The sequence below is a fragment of the Heptranchias perlo genome, chromosome 25 (genome assembly GCF_035084215.1).
Source record: "Heptranchias perlo isolate sHepPer1 chromosome 25, sHepPer1.hap1, whole genome shotgun sequence".
Lineage (NCBI taxonomy): Eukaryota > Metazoa > Chordata > Chondrichthyes > Hexanchiformes > Hexanchidae > Heptranchias > Heptranchias perlo.
In genome coordinates this window covers 18970365-18988497 of record NC_090349.1, presented here as the reverse complement: position 1 = coordinate 18988497, position 18133 = coordinate 18970365, and the positions used below count along the sequence as shown (strand labels likewise).

At 43.3% G+C, this 18133-nt stretch overlaps 1 long non-coding RNA gene across 1 annotated transcript; it reads right to left on the bottom strand.

The window, feature by feature from the left end:
• Window positions 1-1119: 1119 nt before the first annotated feature.
• LOC137342366 (uncharacterized) lies at window positions 1120-14633 on the bottom strand. The gene is made up of 3 exons (XR_010967240.1): window positions 14191-14633; window positions 2665-2905; window positions 1120-1513 (listed from the first exon to the last, which is right to left on the bottom strand). It is a non-coding gene; the product is annotated as an uncharacterized lncRNA (long non-coding RNA).
• Between the last annotated feature and the right edge of the window lie 3500 nt (window positions 14634-18133).

The window sequence follows — 18133 nt, the reverse complement described above, 5'->3', positions numbered from 1 at the left end:
TTCAGTTGCATTTGCTGCTCCTGTGTTATTGATTTTACATGCATCCTCATTGAAAGAACTGGAAATATTAAAGAACTAAATATGTATGACTGTTTCTTGCTCCTTGTCCAGAACACTTAAGGCAGCACACGTCACTTAAGCAGCCACATTTATTCAATGGATTACGATTGCATGGTCTGCAATCTAGTGATTTTTTTGACATCAAATAATAGTAATCCCTCTGACCTGTAGCGCAGACTGATCAGTTTAAAAGAGGTAGGTACACGACCATTTAAAAGTACGGAGATAGCTCCCCAATGGCTTAGTTGGGAAGTGCACTGTCTAGCACAGATCTGAGTCTTATAGATCAGGAAGGTTCCAGGTTTGATTCCCCCTTTCAGCTGAGTTGGCTGATCTTAGCCAAAGCTACAGTAGGCCCATTACAATTAACCTCAGAATTACTACCCCTAATCACGACCCACTAAGACGAGTAAGTGGCCTTGATCTAACAGAATGGCGGAACAGGCTGGGGGGATGACTAGCCTACTCCTGCTCCTATGTTTCAGTAACACTTGCAGGAACATGTACCTGTGTTGATACCAGGTGAGGATAGTCATTGGGATCAGCAATAACGTTCCCCACGGTCGAAATGCTTGTCAACACTCAGCAATGGCCCACTGATGAAGCACCAGAGAGCTGCCGGCAACTGTGGAACCGTACCCGGTAACTGTGGAACCGTACCCGGCAACTGTGGAACCCTACCCGGCAACTGTGGAACCGTACCCGGCAACTGTGGAACCGTACCCGGCGACTGTGGAACCGTACCCGGCGACTGTGGAACCGTACCCGGCAACTGTGGAACCGTACCCGGCAACTGTGGAACCGTACCCGGCACAAATCCGGGCCTTCAGGAAAGAGAATTGGAGAGGACGATAAAAGTGTAAAAAATACATTTATCACATAGCCTGGATATTTCTTTTTAAAAAAAAGCAAACTAGGTGGGGAGGTAATGAGATGGATATAATTAGTCCCGGGCCTGAAAGTGGCTTAGGCCTCACGGCAGCAACAATGAGCAGGCAGCGGGCGTGCTAAACCGGCCCAGCACACATTTTGCACCAAAAATTTAAATAGGCCCCATAATGTTTATAAACCATTTTTTTAATGTATATTAGTTTAACTGCAACAAGGACAAGCATTCCAGGCTCGAAGTTCTAGGCAGAATAACAGTGTGGGAATGAACAACATACATATTGAGCAACACAAAACATCTTATTTTCTTCAGACAATGTCCAACAGCTCTGGAAGCACACAGGGCTCTGTTATCATTAACAACCGGATTCGGGCCAAAAGTCGAGCGCCAGCCTGTGACTAAAGCTGCCAGATTTATTTTTAGCTCTGGTTTACCAGACACCCTCCCCATCGGTTAGAATGAAAGAAACGGCTTGATTCTCGGAAGCATTTGGTGGTCTGGTGCAAACAGAAAAGGGATGCCTGTAATTCACTGTGATTTTCACTGTACATGTAACAGGACAACCTGTAAAAAAAAATCAAACCCAAATGAAAGTTTGCTTTTTTAACCCCAAACATCTGTTACATAATGGAGGAGACAACAGAATGTATGGCACAGCAAACTACCCCGATGGGCTAAACTGCTCAGATGTCACAAAGTGCAGACCCAGGTCACTGCAATAATAACTTGCACAGTCAGTCTCAACTGCTTGCAGATGGGCTGGGAAGATGATACACTTGCAAATTGCATCTGGCTCCCTAACAGCACGCCATGGGCCTCGTGGTTTTAATAATGCGCATATCACTGTCAAATCCTGTCTCCTGCATTCCCATTAACTTCCATATCTATTTTAAATGCTTACCTGTCTACTGGAATAAGGACGATTTTGAGTAAAATCAATATTGCACTTCCACAGTTTCTGTGGATCAATATTTCTACAGTGCCGTGTTTGTATGTGGGCTGTTTCAGACTCCCTTCTACTTTCCTAGGTCAGTGTTCATTTACCTGGGTAGTTTGTAGTTTAAATTATTACTTTTGTTTCACATATACTGCGCGAAAACTATAAATAAACCAGAGGCTGAACCAGCAATGCTTAAATAATAAGATATATGAAATACAAACATTAGCCGTACGCATGAGGCTCAAAGCATAAATACTACTCTTGTCTGAAAACTTAGAATTTAATTATAATTAGGGGCAAAGATATCCTCTGTGTACTATTATAAGAAAATCATAAACTTGTTCTTTATAAACAAATCCTACACCTAGAGCACAAAGCACATTTTCCCCCAAAAAGGCAACAAGTCATTTTCAACCAGGATTAAAAATTTGTGTTTGTTATTATACAGGGCATAATATATATTTTGTGTGCAGTATAATTATGTATAAACGGTGCATGTATTATGATCTACATTACATATTACATTGCTTATATACTGTAATTTTTTCCATACAAGTTACATCTGCAATTAATATACACCTTTCCCAGTCTCTGTAAAATTTGTTTGCACAAATCATAGTTCTGTGTTTTACACCCTTTCTCCTATATAAGGAGCGCATGTGATGTGACAAAAGTATACTGGCAGATCCCCGTGGCATTGCTTACAGCGGGTCAGAGGTTAATTGCGCTGAGTGGCAAACGAACGTCGCCCGCCGCTCGTAAGTGACTAACTCACCCACAAACTTTCCGCGGGCTTATGAGTGCCAACTTGCTTCAATGGAGACCTGCAAGAAGTGCAACTTCCTTTCCTGGGCTTCTCTGAGCTGTGGGAACGGGCGGCGGAGCTTGCTCTCCCCTCAAGCAATCGGCTGGAAGCATCATTGACAAGCCGCGCAGTCAAAACCAGGAAGTGAAATCTTCCTTCACAAGCCACGAAGACTCAGAACCAGAAAGTGTCAGGTAGATTAGTAGCTTTGCTATAAAATTAGTTAGAGAAAACAAAATAAGGAGAGAGTAACATTAAAAGACAGAGGTAAAAGAGAAAGAAGAATAAGTAAAAAAAATAATTTAAAATTTTTAATTTTAAAAAAAATTTGTTCCCAACAACAATTAATATCAGGAGGAATGAGATTCCACATTTTTAAAAGTAAATTTTCAATGCCAGAGAGGTTGTTTGGCAGTCATTAAGGATTACCACGCTGTTACAGGTTAGTTTAGATCCAAATAAACCCAGCGTAATTTTGTATGGAGAGATTAGTTTGTTTACAGCTGGGCAGTGCAGCAAGTTCACACTGAATTCATTCCGCTGGCGAGATCTCTTTAATGTGGAGCTTTCTAACGAGCAGGGCAAATAGTAGAGCAATTTCCAGATCTCTGCATTTGACTGCACAAATGCGCTCTCCGGAACTTACTTTTCAATTTGTCCTGAAATAATGGTGAGCCCTCTTAGCCTCGCCATTATTACATGAGCATTTTCAGGGTCAATATGTTGTGTTATGAGGTGGGGGAGGGGGGGACACGGGTGTGTGGAAATAGAGATATGGTGCACATCGCCATTGACAAAATTTGGAAAGAGGTTTATAAGAGATCTCTCCAGAGATAATGAGCTGTTTAAATAGTATTTTTGTTACCAAATGTAAATAACGTTGTTACCCCACATGCAAAGTTTACATAAATAAATACATCTTTGTGTGTAACATGGGGAGCAGCTCTTTACCCTTGCCATCCAATTGTTTAGGGTCTAGCTTTTTTCTGATGAAGGCCAAGAAATTGAAAACACTTCAGTTTAACCTTTTGTCATTTAATGTTTCCTTCTTTCTCAAATATCTCTGAAATTGTACTCAGTGTATTTAAGCAGAAACTTTTTGTAATATATTTTCAATTCAGGCCTTTCATTCAGATTATCTTTCCAAACTTGAATTATGGTACAATATTTCTGACATTACAACAGTAACTACACTTCAAAAGTACTTCATTGGTTGTAAAGTGCTTTGGGACGTCCTGGTGTTGTGAATGGGGCAATATAAATGCAAATTTGTTCTTTCTTTTCCGTTCTTCCAGAAGCTGCTCAGTTTATTGCATTCAGCACAAGTTTGTCCATAATTGTTCAGTCGTCACATTTTGGCAGCATTTCTGTATATGTGCACATTTCTGTGTCATACCGGGACCTGATTGAGCGAAATTAATTAGACACAAAGGAGCAACAAATCACAACTGAAAAGGTGGGAAATGTGAGTTGAAAATTTCATTGCTTTTGAATGTTTAGTATAAACACAAGTGAAAGAATGGGGCAGAAATTGCTCGCGAAATAACGGAGAGCTCAACAGCGCTCACCGTTGTTAGTGGCGAAATGGAGGAGCAAGTTTCGGCGTTCGCACATGCTCAGTGAAACGTGGAAATCCAGTACTTGCTCCCACTGGTTCGCCGGCGATGTGACAGTTTCGAATTAAAGGTATATCGCACGCTGCAACCAGGGAAATCATTGAAAAAGCGCCAACTTGCTCATCTGCACAGCTGTAAAGTAACTAATGTACGCTTAAAAATACCAGGGGTTAAATTAGTTAACCCCGAAAATGGGAGCTGGGATCACGGTGTGCGATTAACCTGCGCCTGGTCACTGAGATGCAAGCAGCATGTAACATTCGTGCTGCCTGGTGATTGCAGTGATTGCTGCGTGCATCCAGCGCTACTACCTGTGCTATTGATAGGCTGCACGCACCAGCAGGACGTCTCGATATCGGAAGTGGCTAGCACTACTTAAAGGCAGCCTGCACCTCTTAAATGGGAGGTGGACCCTGGCTGCAGGGAGACCTGGAATTGGTGTGACAACAAATTCTGTTCTGGAATATACTGAAGAATGGCTGGGCCTGCGAGAGAGCATGCACCAAGGTTCTCGGACGACACACTAGAGGCCTTGGTGCAAGAGGTAGACACACGGAGGGGCATCCTTTATCCATGGTGGGGGGCAGGAGACCCTCCAGGGGGCAGTGGGAGAAAATGGCGCACGAGGTGAATGACAGGAGCATTGCACCATTCACATGGATGCAGTGCAGGAAGAAGTTCAATGATTTGACAGGAGTGGTCAAGGTGAGTGACTTCAACTGTCAAGTAGCATCTCCTACCAACTGCACCACCAGCCTCATCCACTGCTCCATGCACTACACCCACCGTCACCCACCTACCAACAAACTCTTTTCATCGGTACACAACTCTTCAAATCAGATGTTGCATCTCACCCTCACACAGTAACACTCTTGCAAGTCGCACATCCATAACTTACAGGTCACACACACTGGCAGCTATTAAACCATGACAGCCACATCACCCAAACATCTTGCAGGACACTCACTGACACACTTCTCTCTTTCTTGCTGGAGAAGGCGGCACATAACAACAGGCAGCAGGAGAGACCTGGGGGAGGACAGGCACGCCTACACGTCCTCACCCCCATGGAGGAGACAGTGCTGTCGATCATTGGGCAAGCCATCGCTATGGCCGTGGCCACTGGCGGTGCTGGAGGTATCGATGATGAGGGTCTCTGCATACCTAAACCTCCTTCTCACTTATCCCACAATCTTTTCTGACTCACGTGCTGCAGATGGTGTGAGCAAGCACGTCTTACTTTCTCCTCTCCCCTCACCACAACTCAACCTGTGTCCCTTTGTCATTTCAGATAACCAAGAATTGGAACCTGCACAGTCAGAGGAGGAAGAGGCAGATGACAGTGATGATGAAGACACACAGTCACTCGATCTTACGCTCGCAGCCACCAGCTCAGAGGCTGACACTGCGCATACTTTAGAAGTTAGGTTAGAGGAGGGATCCGCACGTGGTGAGACACCAGGCACGAGTGCGCAGGAGCTGGGGTGGGGGGAACGGATACCGGAGGTGCCAGTTCGCCGGAGGGCAAAGTCACACACTAGTTCTGCTGCAGAGAAGTCAGATGATGGCTTCGATAGGCCTGTCTACAGACGAAAGCTGATAGGCGTACACAACCAAATGCTTGGTGCACTGGAAAGCCTGCACGCAATGTCAAGGGGCATGGAGGAGTCCAGCTCCAACTTGGCACAGGGCTTTGCGCAAAGCTTGGAGCCCATCCTTTCCCACATGGAACAGGTGGTCACCTCCATCAGCACACCTGTGGAACCCACCATGATGCAGCATCTGATGACCGATGTCACAGCTTCCATTGCAGCACAAACATCTGCCATCCAAGGTCTGACTGCTGTTGTGGAAGCTCAAACTGCTGTTATCATGGCTCTGGGTTCCACTGTGGAACGGGGCTTCCAGGGCATCACAGCAGTCCAGCAATCAGTTCTCCAGCAGATCACCAGGATTGCTGAAGCGCCGCCCTGGGAGAGTGCCAGTGGCGTCATGGAAGATGAACCTGCTGTCTTCTCTCAGGACGACAAAATTCCTGCTCCCACCCCTGCCACTCCGCCAGTGCCCTTGCCGTTTCCTGTCAGCCAGCCAGACCAAACTGCTGCAGCCCAGATAGAGATGGTGCAGTCTGAAGCCGGGCCCTCCTGGCCCAGAATTGCTTGAGGTCATCCTCCAAGGCCATCTGCACTCTCCTCAATTGAAGGTCAGCAGCCTTCCACTACCCATGCTCCAGCCACTGGGGATGCACCTTGTAGGAGCACTAGGAAAGGTAAAGGCACACGAATGACAGGCGCTAAGGGTGAATAGTTCCATCTTTTTGAATTATTACGTGTTTATTTATAAATGTGGATTTGAATTTGTATTTAGTGTTGGTTTTCATTTCTGCGATGAGCTGAGGGAGGAAGCAATATGTAATCATAAGGAGGACTATTTGATGGTCATGTGGGAGTGGAAAGGTAAGGAGTGTGGGACTGTTGGTGAATGGGGAGGTTACTGGTTTTACTCATTAATCAGCTGATCACACAGAGTCCTGGCAGACAGGATCCGTCTATCTTGTTGCCTCTCTGCCTCTTCCTCAGCTTCTTGCTGCAATTCATCCCCCTCCACCTCCACTTCCACTTCCTACCCCGTCTCTTCCTCCTCCTCCATCTCTTCCACTTCCTCCATCTCTTCCTCCTTCGCCTCGTCCTCTGGCTCAGGTTCTCGCCGGGTAGGCGGTGGTAGGGGCTGTTCCCTCATAATGGCGAGGTTGTGCAGCTTGCAGCATACGATGACAAATCTTGATACCTGCTCAGCTGAGTACTGCAGGGCTCCTCCAGATCTTGAGGATGCCTATGGTGCGCTCAGTGATGTTCCGTGTGGCAGCATAGCTCTTGTAGTCCTGATGTGCACGTGCGCGTGCGTTCCAGACCAGAGTCATGAGCCACTTCATGAGGGGATAACCCTTGTTGCCCAGTAGCCAGCCTTTGACTTGCGGTGCTGGTTGAAATATAGGTGGCACATTGGACTGCCGCAGAATGAAGGAATCATGACTGCTGCCAGGATAGCAGGCATTCACCTGCATGATGCGCTGCGTGTGGTCACACACCAACTGCACATTGGGGGAGTGGAATCCCTTTCTGTTCATGAATATGGCCGAGTTCAGATGTGGAGCACGCAGGGCAATAAGCGTGCAGTCAATGGCTCCCTGCATCATGGTGGAGCCTGCAATGCGAACAAACCCTCATGCTCACTCCTGCTGCTTGTCTCTGGCAAGAGGGAATGAGATTAATCTGTTTCTGAGTGTGTACAGAGTCTCAGTGACCTCCCTTATAGTGCAGTGCACTGCAAACTGCTAGATGTTGCTTATATCGCCAGCAGCAGCCTGAAAGAAGCCAGAGCTGTAAAAATTAAGCACCACGGTTACCTTGACAGCCACAGGCAATGCCGTCTTTGCCCCGCTCTGAGCTGCAGTTGTGGCTGCAGCAGTTGACAAATTTCAGTCACGACCTCTTTCGTGAACCTCAGCCGTCGGATCCACTGGCCGTCGCTGAAGTTGAGGTAAGAGAATTGGTCCCTGAAGACCCGCCTTGGATATGGTTTCCGACTGAGTGGCCTCCTCCTCCTCCCTCTTCTGGCAGCTTGTCCTGCTCTGCGTGGCCTCTCTGCATGCTCCCAGTCATATTGAATTCCCAGAGGAAGCCCTAGCAGGCCATCCATGTCTGACTGCAACCTTGTTCAGCACACTATTTTAAATGCTGCTAACAGCACTACACGACCAGCCAGATCACTCTCTATGTAATATAGCAAGTATAGGAAACTTCCACAAACACCCACAATTGTACCAGCAGCCATAATAACTGATCCAAACTAACCTGTAACTCCTGCATGCTCCCTTTAAATAGCGCTGGTGGGGGAGTCCTTCATGCCCTTTAACTCCTGTTCAGCTGTGCGAGGTTAGGGCAGTGCGTTGACTGGAGCAGGGAGTTCGAAAATGCCACTGGTTGTTTCAAATCAGCATTGCGCACTGATTAACGTCATAATCTCCCTGCTTTACAGGCTGCCGGCGTTCGTTAGGTACGCGTGCACAAACGCCTTTACCAAGATGGCATCCTGCGCATGTCACGCCAGCAGTGTGCGCATCCATCTCGGACGCCATTTTCGGGGCTTAGGTGTTTACATAGTGCCAATACAATGGCTCAATTTAGCCCCCAATAGGTCTAAAGTTTTAACGGTAAGTCTTAATGACTGCCAAACAACCAAAAATTAAGTTTTAAAAATATGGCGTCTCATTGCTCCTTATTGTAATAGTTCTTGGTCACTAAAAAAAATTTTAAAATGTTATTTTTTTTTTTACTTTTCCCTTCTCTTTTATTTAATTCAATTGTTTCTTACCCTCTCTTTTTTCACTGTCTATTACTGTTTATACAATGATTTTAATGTTGTACCTTTCGCTTCCTAGTTTAACGTTCCAAACCTGCAGAGACAGTGAACGCAGCGTGACAAGAATGCTGCGATCTGATTGGTTGAGGGGAGAGATCGATCCTCTCGCTTCTCCTAGAGTCCTAGGTTCACTTGAACTGACACTGGGCTCTTCTCTGCTTCCTATTCGAGGAAGTGCCCAAAGTAAGTTAGTGGGTTAGTAATAATCTATAGAGCGGTGAGCACTGTCAGTTCATCACGACGAGCAATTTCTGCCCTTGTGTTAGCATTTAGAATACATTACAAAATATATTTATTCCACCTTGAAACTTTGCAGTGTTTAAAGTCTGTTACATATGTAACATGCTGTAAACAACCCCTTGAATATTATAATGTATAATTTTGCAGGGAAAAAGAATTGGAATTCATATTTCTTGTTTTTGATGATTTATATTTTTTAAAAGTGTGATTATTTTCACTTTTTAAGAAATGATTTCCCTGGGAGCTTTCCTTCTCAGTAATTTTCCATTGACATGGGAGGGGTGCAGGGCTTATAAACAGCAATCCATGGCATGATCTGTGAATGGCCAGTCTTCCTGTCAATCATTTAAACAATCCTAGAACCTGGTACATAATCCTAGAACCTGGCACATAATCCTAGAACCTGGCACATAATCCTAGAACCTGGTCATAATCCTAGAACCTGGTACATAATCCTAGAACCTGGTCATAATCCTAGAACCTGGTCATAATCCTAGAACCTGGTCATAATCCTAGAACCTGGTACATAATCCTAGAACCTGGTACATAATCCTAGAACCTGGTCATAATTCTAGAACCTGGTACATAATCCTAGAACCTGGTCATAATCCTAGAACCTGGTACATAATCCTAGAGCCTGGTCATAATTCTAGAACCTGGTACATAATCCTAGAACCTGGTCATAATCCTAGAACCTGGTACATAATCCTAGAATCTGGTACATAATCCTAGAACCTGGTCATAATCCTAGAACCTGGTACATAATCCTAGAATCTGGTACATAATTCTAGAACCTGGTACATAATCCTAGAACCTGGTCATAATCCTAGAACCTGGTACATAATCCTAGAATCTGGTACATAATTCTAGAACCTGGTCATAATCCTAGAACCTGGTCATAATCCTAGAACCTGGTACATAATCCTAGAACCTGGTCATAATCCTAGAACCTGGTACATAATCCTAGAACCTGGTACATAATCCTAGAGCCTGGTCATAATTCTAGAACCTGGTACATAATCCTAGAACCTGGTCATAATCCTAGAACCTGGTACATAATCCTAGAACCTGGTACATAATCCTAGAACCTGGTACATAATCCTAGAACCTGGTACATAATCCTAGAACCTGGTCATAATCCTAGAACCTGGTACATAATCCTAGAACCTGGTCATAATCCTAGAACCTGGTACATAATCCTAGAACCTGGTCATAATCCTAGAACCTGGTCATAATCCTAGAACCTGGTACATAATCCTAGAACCTGGTCATAATCCTAGAACCTGGTACATAATCCTAGAATCTGGTACATAATTCTAGAACCTGGTACATAATCCTAGAATCTGGTACATAATCCTAGAACCTGGTCATAATCCTAGAACCTGGAACATAATCCTAGAATCTGGTACATAATTCTAGAACCTGGTACATAATCCTAGAATCTGGTACATAATTCTAGAACCTGGTACATAATCCTAGAATCTGGTACATAATTCTAGAACCTGGTACATAATCCCAGAACTAAACTATAACCTGCTATCTTGAGTCTTTTCAGCTAACAGTAATAAGTCTGGGAACATGGAAGGACTTGAGGTCCAGGCTTCTAACATGCCCACGGGTTTCTGATCGCAAACATCAAACAGACATTTGAAACACTGCATAAGTTTCTTGTAAATGTTGTAATTGTACATGTCTTTATTATGTTACAAATTATTTCCAGTATTAAGTTCTCAGCTTAGTAGAGAATGCAAGATGACGCCAAAAGGATTTTCAAAAAATTAATTCATCTCCTTTCTTTTATCAGTAGATTTTGCCAATGTCAAAAATTGTGCTGGATTGGTGCCCCATTTCTGTTACAGTGCTGTCAGCGAAAGCAGCGCTATTATACAAAGAAAGCAGCCTTCAAACTTGCACATGCAGGGCCTACACCTGATGAGATGATTTTGATCCCAGGCAAGTTCCACCAACAGCAAAAGTAAGCTCTTGGTACCAGTATCTGTTTCACAATATGCATCATCTTGTATGCAGTACCTTACCGTGTAATTTGCTTCTGGAGAAAACCAACAAAAACAATACTAGAAATCCAACTTGCACAGTTCTACATCACTTCGGTCTTCAGCATCATTCATGTATATCACACTGCTTGTATCAAATACATTGTATGACAGTAAAACTCAGAAGGCAGTAGAGTATTATACATATAACATGAAGATCAAGTAATGTATGGCAATGAGTTTAATTCTTTAATTCACACCCTGTTAATGGAAGCAGCCCTGCGACTTGTTAATTAGTCAGCCAGAGTCTCCTGTGCTGAGTAGCACACGAGGCAACACATTTCTTCCAGAGCACAATATTTGTCTCCATCAGTGCATCATCTTGCCTTTCATCCAGCAGATCATGGTTTTCCACAGTTGATGTTTTGTAAGACAGTAACTCGTGGTGTCACTGGGCTGTTTCTGTAATGAAAGGCATTTTTACACAGACAGGTCGTTAGCCTGACTTGCAACCTCTCACCAGAAGGGCTGATGGACTGCCTTTAGTTTGGCTCCTGCATTTCGACACGTCCGACTTAGGTGGGCCTACCAGGAGTTATATTCTCCCCAGCATAGTTCTGAGGGTTATAGGAGCATGCAGGCCTTCCCACCAAGTCAAGGTGCAGTCCCTAAGCAAGGTCTGCAATGTGACCCATTAAGACCACAGGGCATTATACCATTGGTAATGCTGGAACAATGTACAAGATTTGTAAAAGTTCAGTTGCTCAAACCATGACTTGACCATTCTGGCCACAATCCTTTTGTGATGTCAGAAGAAGATCGATATAAGCCATATCCTAAATGAAAGGGCGGACCCAATGGCAAGTGGGACTGACAGTACCATCTACCTTTGCTGCTGGTGAGAGCTTTGCAACCAGAGGCGGGGACAAAACTATGTCATGAGGTGGTCTACCCTGCCTGAGAAGATATGTGGGCCATTTCAACTTATCTCCAGGTAGCAGTGGTAAAGATGGCGGTATCATGGGCTAAACTATATAAATGATACACCAGTAAGAAAGGGTGGGACTATGAGGGGGAAGGGGAAGATTGACAATAAATGGTAGAGTGCAGAATTCAAGTAGGCAGCACTGAAATATAAGGGGACATTAATCTTGCATTATTGTTGACATCATCAGAGTCTCTCCATTGCCGAACCTCTATTGTCCTGCACTTACTTCACTTATTCTATCAAAGAATCTCAAACGAGAAAGAACTACCAAAGAAAAATCAAATTCAATAAACTAAAATTTAAATTACATGACCTGGATATGACAATTGGGTGTCATGAATAATGATAGATTATCTCATTAATAAAGACATAAAATTCACCAACGTCATCCTCCATTTGTGGAATTTGCTTCATGTTCTATAATATCCTGTATATCGTGTCCAGGTTAAACAGTAACAGAATGTCCTTTTCTGCTACATGGCACTGAAATGAGTAACATGTTGGGTGGCATTTCACCACTATCTGCTTTAATTTCACTATATATTTAGAAAGAAACTCCCTGACTTGGCATGAATTTGACGCAGGCAATAGGAAAAAGGTTTGTGCAAAAAACCACATTGGCCCTACATTTACTGTGAAAATAATGGTGAGGCTAACAGCGCTCCTCGGTATTTATGCACAAATCGGGTATCAACTTCCAGCGAGCGCACATGTGCAGTTAATCATGAAAATCGTGACGTTACTGTCCGAGATGCGCTGCCCCTCCATCAGCTTCGCAGAAACGGCATCTCACCATCTGACTCACCGTTTAAATACATTGAACGGCATGAAGTTCCTGTACTGACATCAGAGATACGGACTAAACTCATCACAAAAAGTTAGGGCTTGTCCATTCCAGTCTAAGTACTCTTTTAACGACATGATCAGTCTTAATTACTGCCAAATAACCTCTTTTGGCACTGAAAATTAACGTTTACAAGTGTGGAGTCTCATTCCTTCAGCTTTTAATTGTTGTTGGAGATTTAAGAAAAAAATCTAAATACATCGGTTTTTACTTTTTCATTCTGTCTCTTTTATTTCTCTCTTAATCCTATCTTTCTTTCGGTCTCAGTACCTGATTTGACATTGAATTCACGATTCGAACTTATACTTCCTGGTTCAGACTCTGCGCTGTTCATTAACAATTCTTCATTCTGATTGGTTAAGGAGATACACAGTTGCTTGACCTGTTCACACAGGTCCCAGATGCCCTGTAGAGGGCGCCGTGGTGAATGGCTCTCTAACTTACAGCAACTTTCAAAGCAAAAGCACATGGAAAGTCTATGGGCAAGTGCAAATCTAATGAATGGCATGCCGTTCATTCGCTGCTCACAGTAAATCCTGGCTCATTGCGAAATAAATCGAGTTGTTTCAGTACATAATAACATCGAGCCCTTCGAGGCCTGAAGTTGTCTTTTAAATCCGAGAACTGTTTTCGGTTTACACAGCGATTTAAAATTTTAAAAGATGTTTTGTGGTTTTGTAATCTTAAATTTAAAATGTTCAGCGTTTGTACTGATGTTCAATGTGTGTTTAAGATTTCTCACTACCAGTCTTCCTCATCCCCATGTGGTCCCACCTTTCCTTACTGGAATAATGGTGGATAGAACAGATTTGTGCCCCAAGTTATTTAGCCCATGATATCACCTTCGCTGCGGTCATCTGTAGATACACTGGTAGAACAAATGGGTGTTTCTCCCTGTTCACTGGTGCCCTGCCATAGTGGGGCAGAAATTGCTCGTGAAATAACGGAGAGCTCAACAGCGTTCACTGTTGTTAGTGACGAAATGGAGGAGCAAGTTCCGGTGTTCGCACATGCACAGTGAAACGCGGAAATCCAGAACTTCCTCCTACTGGTCCGCCAGCGATATGACAGCTTCGATTTAAAGGGACATCGCACGCCGCAATCAGAGAAACCATTGAAAAAGTGCAAACTTGCTTATCTGCCCAGCTGGAAAGTAATTAATTATGCCACAAAACAGGTACGCTTAAAAATACCAGGTCGAAACTAAGTTTTAACAGCACGGTAAATCTTAATGACTGCCAAACAACTAAAAATTAACTTTTAAAAATGTGGACTCTCATTGCTCCTTATTGTAATAGTTTGTGGTCATTAAAAAAAAATTTTTAAATTAAAAAATTACTTTGATTTTACTTTTCCCTTCTGTCTCTTTTATTTAATTCAATTATTTCTTACCCTCTTTTATCGTTGTCTCTGACAGTTTCTACATTGATTTAAAATGTTGAACCTTTCACTTCCTGGTTTTCATGTTCCAAGCCGGCAGAGAGAGTTACCGCAGCTCGTCAAAAGTGCTGTGATCTGATTGGTCGAAGGGAGAGCTCGATCCTCTCGCTTTTCCCAGGGTCCTAGCTTCACCTGAACTGATGCTGGGCTCTTCCCCGCTTCCTATTCGAGGAAGTGGCTGACGAAAAGGCTGCGGTAAGTTTGTGGGTTGGTATAAATCTATGGAGTGGCGAGGAGTGTTGGTTCACTGCTCCGAGCAATTTCTGCCGCAATGCCTCCAGCATTAGTCAACACTGCTTAAAAACTCACTGTTCTATCACTTCACAATACGTTGTAATTGTTGGCAGTATCAAAATGGTGGCAGAAGTGAGGTAAAAATGCCTCTCATCAGCCAGGGAGAGAGAATCTTGTTCTAACAGCGCCTTCATTATGTAACCAAAAATGAACAGTTGGCACATTTTCCACCAGGAAAACAGACACACATAGTAGACTGCCAGGAATTTGATGCTTTCCTTGCCAAAATTTGCTAAACTAGTTAAGTATCTCCTCCCACAAAAAATAAAATATTGCATAAAGAATAAATCAGTCACCGACAGAAGCTCAGAAGCTGGAATGAAGAAATGGCAGCACACACTGTACTGGGATTTTGGTAGCAGCACACATAATCTTAATCATATTATATAAAGGGTTGTCCAAAATTTGAAAGGACCCTTTTGCTGCTCATGTATTAACTGCAGGTTTCTCAATTTAGATGTCTGGGGTTTTCACTCTATCTAAAAACACTAATTGTCTCCAATAAATACATTAATAAATAATATTGTGTGTAAAAATCTGACAAACAACTAAACTATGCCAATTTGGGCAATGGGCATTAACTAAACACAGTGATAAAATATTAGATCTGTATGACAAGGCCATACCATTTGTGAATTATAGTGGTAATGAAACTCATAACCGACTTAATATGCGTATTCAAAATTACATTATTACCATGACCAAGATCAACAGAACACACACAGCCTCAAAGCCTTGTAAAGATAAGATATTGTATGAATGGCGTTGTGGTACATTTACACTATCGGCAATGTTAAAAGAAAGAAAGAAAGACTTGCATTTATATAGCGCCTTTCAAGACCTGAGGAAGTCAATTTGTAGTCATTGTTGTAATGTAGGAAATGTGGCAGCCAATTTGCGCCCAGCAAGGTCCCGCAAACAGCAATGTTGGCTATTTTCACTGCTCCCCACACTATTACTCTTTATCTATTAGTGCAAAGTGACAATGAAATCATTTGAAGGTGTTAGGAGAATAAAAACTATATCTCAGAGAACATTTTATTGCACAGTTCCTCAAAAATATGTAAATTGTATTAGATATTGTTAATAATACATTTACATATGTTGCATTCAAAAGACATGATTTTGGATCTTCCAAAGTAAATCACAGACTACACATTGACTCAATTCACTGTTAATTTGTTGTAGTAGTGGGCTTGGCTGATGTATAAGAACATAAGAACATAAGAAATAGGAGCAGCAGTAGGCCAATCGGCCCCTCGAGCCTGCTCCGCCATTCAATAAGATCATGGCTGATCTGATCCTAACCTCAAATCTAAAGAACACAAGAAGTAGGACCAGGACCCGGCCACTCAGCCCCTGGGCCCGCTTCGCCACCCACAGGGCCTTGACCGATCCGAACTCAGCTTCATGTCCAATTTCCTGCCCGCTCCCCGTAACCCCTAATTCCCTTTACTTCTAAGAAACTGTCTATTTCTGTTTTAAATTTATTTAATGATGTAGCTTCCACAGCTTCCTGGGGCAGCAAATTCCACAGACCTACCACCCTCTGAGTGAAGAAGTTTCTCCTCATCTCAGTTTTGAAAGAGCAGCCCCTTATTCTAAGATTATGCCCCCTAGTTCTAGTTTCACCCATCCTTGGGAACATCCTTACCGCATCCACCCGATCAAGCCCCTTCACAATCTTATATGTTTCAATAAGATCGCCTCTTATTCTTCTGAACTCCAATGAGTAGAGTTCCAATCTACTCAACCTCTCCTCATATGTCCACCCCCTCATCCCCGGGATTAGCCGAGTGAACCTTCTTTGTACTGCCTCGAGAGCAAGTATGTCTTTTCTTAAGTATGGACACCAAAACTGTATGCAGTATTCCAGGTGCGGTCTCACCAATACCTTATATAGATGCAGCAATACCTCCCTGTTTTTATATTCTATCCCCCTAGCAATAAAAACCAACATTCCGTTGGCCTTCTTGATCACCTGCTGCACCTGCATACTAACTTTTTGATTTTCTTGCACTAGGACCCCCAGATCCCTTTGTACTGCAGTACTTTCCAGTTTCTCGCCATTAAGATAATAACTTGCTCTCTGATTTTTCCTGCCAAAGTGCATAACCTCACATTTTCCAATATTGTATTGCATCTGCCAAATCTCCGCCCACTCACCCAGCCTGTCTATATCCCCTTGTAGGTTTTTTATGTCCTCCTCACTCTCTGCTTTCCCTCCCATCTTTGTATCATCTGCAAACTTTGATATGTTACACTCGGTCCCCTCCTCCAAATCGTTAATATAGATTGTAAAGAGTTGGGGACCCAGCACCGACCCCTGCGGAACACCACTGGCTACTGGTTGCCAGTCCGAGAATGAACCATTTATCCCAACTCTCTGCTTCCTGTATGTGAAGTAATATTTTTTTTATACATCTTCACTAAGTGAGGATGATGAAGGCCATTCAGCCCAACCTGGCTTGTCCATCCAGAAAGAACAACAGAGCATGTAGCTGTTTTTTACATCCTTCCATGGTTTTGTCTTCACTGCTCTACCCAAATGTCAATTCACTACCACACAACTTTATTGCTTACTGCTATGTGTGCTTGAACTGACTGCTGTGTGATTGAAAATGAAATGGTGGGGGATTTGCTGACATTGCATGTGTCACCTGGCTGAATCATGTCTTGGAATATCTCCCCCCCATCGGATATCAGAAACATACATCAGAGTAGGACACGCAAGACTGCACTGAATGATAGTCATATCTGTGTGACCTTACATTTGTTGAAATTTGCCCTTCTACACATAGCATTGCACATTGTACATTTCTTGGTTACTGAGGTTCAATAATCAGAGTATTTGCATGTTGAGATAGAAACACAAGCAAGTTCAGTACACTCTGAGATTTAGTCCATATTTAGCTTGAGGTAATGCCAGGTTTTAAAGCTACCATAATCGTCTTGAAAATAATGATTGAAAATCACACCTTAACTAAAATGTATATTAAAAATGGAACCTAGGCAGTAATTTGGTGGAGCGGATCCCTGCCCGATTATCATTCCATTTAAATCACTACTCTCCTTTACCTCTTAACCTGTCCCTGTGTCTCCGTTACTCTCCTTTCTCTCTTCGCTGCCCTCTTCCTATGCCTGTTATTGCCCCCTTTTCTCTTTGCATGTATCTTTGCATTAGTCTTCCATTGCTCCTGGTGTTTTCTCTCTTACCCCAGCAATTTCTGACAACTTTTCCTTCAGTGATCTGCAAGTGCCTTCTTTTTATCCAGCAAGCTCTTGCAATGGAACCAGAGATATGGAAGCTGGGATCAAAAGCATGGGAGGGAACGAGAAGAGCAGCAAGCAGCTCGGGTTAGGGAGAGCATGGGAAACACAGAGTGACCAAGAGATGGGCCGGCATGCACATGCCTATTGTCTGCTATGCATGTTCATGTGTTCTTCATTTCAAGCCTTTAGGATGTCAGGTCTGAGTCAGATCAGAGTTGCAGGAGGGTTCAGGGCTGATTGTTAGTGGGACCATGTAGTTAGGTTGACATTGTTGATTTTGCATTGGAGGGAAGAAACAAAAAGACACTGGAATGATTCGGAGGTGGAA